Genomic DNA, 3,336 nt, shown 5'->3' on the forward strand with positions numbered 1-3,336 from the left:
GTATGACTGCTGACTGGTTATAGATCGGGCAGTATGACTGCTGACTGGTTACAGATAGGACAGTATGACTGCTGACTGGTTACAGATAGGGAAGTATGACTGCTGACTGGTTACAGATAGGGCAGTATGACTGCTAACTGGTTACAGATAGGGGAGTATGACTGCTAACTGGTTACAGATAGGGGAGTATGACTGCTAACTGGTTATAGATAGGGCAGTATGACTGCTGACTGGCTACAGATCAGGCAGTATGTCTGCTGACAGCTGACTCGTTACAGATAGGAGGGATTGTGTCTATGATGTGAATCTGTTAAATCTTGATCATCTATAATAATGATGGTTAATTTAACGTTTATGGATTTGTGTTAGGGTTATGTTTAAGGTCACAGAGTAAGGGTCAAGGTTAAGATTAGCAACAGCCAGTGAAAGTGCAGGGCGCCAAATTCAAAACAACAGAAATCTCATATTTAAAATTCCTCAAACGTACAAGTATTTTACACCGTTTTAAAGATAAAATTCCCATTAATCCAGCCACAGTGTCTGATTTCAAAAGGGTTTTACAGCGAAAGCACCGCAAACAATTATGTTAGGTCACCACCAAGCCACAGAATAACACAGCCATTTTTTCCAGCCAAAGAGAGGAGTCACAAAAAGCAGAGTTAGAGATAAAGTTAATCACTAACCTTTGATGATCTTCATCAGATGATACTCATAGGACTTCATGTTACACAATACATGTATGTTTTGTTTGATAAAGTTCATATTTATATACAAAAATCTGAGTTTACATTGGCATTTTACGTTCAGTAGTTCTAAAACATGCGGTGATATTGCAGAGAGCCACATTTGTTTGCAGAAATACTCATAATAAACATTGATAAAGATATGACTATTATTACTGGAACTTTAGATAAACTTCTCCTTAATGCAACCGCTGTGTCAGATTTCAAAAAAACTTTACGGAGAAAGCAAACCATGCAATAATCTGAGTACAGCCTTTAGACAACAAAGCAGCCAAAAAGATACCCGCCATTTTGGTTTGTCAACATTACTCAGAAATAGCATTTTAAATATTCACTTACCTTTGATGATCTTCATTAGAATGCACTCTCAGGAATCCCAGTTCCACCATAAATGTTTGATTTGTTCGATAATGTCCATCAGTTATGTCCAATTATCTTCTTTTGTTAAGGCGTTTGGTAAACAAATCCAAAAGCGCGTTCAGGTCGTGCCGAACGTCGGACGAAAAGTTCCAAAAGTTCTGTTAAGAAACTTGTCAAACTAAGTATAGAATCAATCTTTAGGATGATTTTAACATAAAACTTCATTAATGTTCCAACCGGAGAATTCCTTTGTCTGTAGAAATGAAGAGGAACTTTCACGTGAGCGCGCCAGACCGAGACTGTGGCACTCTGCCAGTCCGAGGCTGTGGCACTCTGCCAGACCGAGGCTGTGGCACTCTGCCAGACCGAGGCTGTGGCACTCTGCCAGACCGAGGCTGTGGCACTCTGCCAGACCAAGGCTGTGGCACTCTGCCAGACCGAAGCTGTGGCACTCTGCCAGACCGAGGCTGTGGCACTCTGCCAGACCGAGGCTGTGGCACTCTGCCAGACCGAGGCTGTGGCACACTGCCAGACCGAGGCTGTGGCACTCTGCCAGACCGAGGCTGTGGCACTCTGCCAGACCGAGGCTGTGGCACTCTGCCAGACCGAGGCTGTGGCACTCTGCCAGACCGAGGCTGTGGCACTCTGCCAGACCGAGGCTGTGGCACTCTGCCAGACCGAAGCTGTAGCACTCTGCCAGACCGAGGCTGTGGCACTCTGCCAGACCCAGGTTGTGGCACTCTGCCAGACCGAGGCTGTGGCACTCTGCCAGACCGAGGCTGTGGCACTCTGCCAGACCGAGGCTGTGGCACTCTGCCAGACCGAAGCTGTGGCACTCTGCCAGACCGAGGCTGTGGCACTCTGCCAGACCCAGGTTGTGGCACTCTGCCAGACCGAGGCTGTGGCACTCTGCCAGACCGAAGCTGTAGCACTCTGCCAGACCGAGGCTGTGGCACTCTGCCAGACCGAAGCTGTTGCACTCTGCCAGACCGAGGCTGTGGCACTCTGCCAGACCACTCACTCAAAGAGCCCTTATGAGCCTGTCCTTTAGAGTAGAATCCTCAGAACAGGTTCTAAATACTGTTGACATCCAGTGGAAGCCTTGCGAAGTGAAACATAACTAATATCACCCTGTGTCTTCAATGGCTGAGTAGAAGGAAGCTTATTTTGGGCACGTTTTTCATCCAAGCTATCCAATACGGCCCCCTACCCCAAAGAAGTTAATGACACTCAGGTTGTCATGGTCTTATCTGTCACCAGAGGACAGCAGAGACCGTCCTAGAGACATTAATGACACTCAGGTTGTCATGGTCTTATCTGTCACCAGAGGACAGCAGAGACCGTCCTAGAGACATTAACCACACTCAGGTTGTCATGGTTCCACCTGTCACCAGAGGACAGCAGAGACCATCCTAGAGACATTAACCACACTCAGGTTGTCATGGTTCCACGTGTCACCAGAGGGCGGTAGAGACCGTCCTAGAGACATTAACGACACTCAGGTTGTCATGGTTCCACCTGTCACCAGAGGACAGCAGAGACCGTCCTAGAGACATTAATGACACTCAGGTTGTCATGGTCTTATCTGTCACCAGAGGACAGCAGAGACCGTCCTAGAGACATTAACCACACTCAGGTTGTGTCCTATTTACTCATTATACTCCCTGTTTAAAGAGGTGTGTTGTCTGTTGTCCTTTAAAAGCTTCAATTGCCGATTGAGTTTTCAAAACTTAGTTATTTGTTTCCCAGGGTTCAAATCAAATCAAATGTTATTTGTCACATACACATGGTTAGCAGATGTTAATGCGAGTGTAGCGAAATGCTTGTGCTTCTAGTTCTGACAATGCAGTAATAACCAACGAGTAATCTAACTAACAATTCCAAAACTACTACCTTATACACACAAGTGTAAGGGGATAAAGAATATGTACATAAAGATATATGAATGAGTGATGGTACAGAACGGCATAGACAAGATGCAGTAGATGGTATCGAGTACAGTATATACATATGAGATGAGTATGTAAACAAAGTGGCATAGTTAAAGTGGCTAGTGATACATGTATTACATAAGGATGCAGTAGATTATATAGAGTACAGTATATACGTATACATATGAGATGAATAATGTAGGGTAAGTAACATTATATAAGGTAGCATTGTTTAAAGTGACTAGTGATATATTTTACATCAATTCCCATTATTAAAGTGGCTGGAGTTGGGTCAGTGTCAA

The sequence above is a fragment of the Oncorhynchus keta genome, chromosome 30 (assembly GCF_023373465.1).
Source record: "Oncorhynchus keta strain PuntledgeMale-10-30-2019 chromosome 30, Oket_V2, whole genome shotgun sequence".
Taxonomy (NCBI): domain Eukaryota; kingdom Metazoa; phylum Chordata; class Actinopteri; order Salmoniformes; family Salmonidae; genus Oncorhynchus; species Oncorhynchus keta.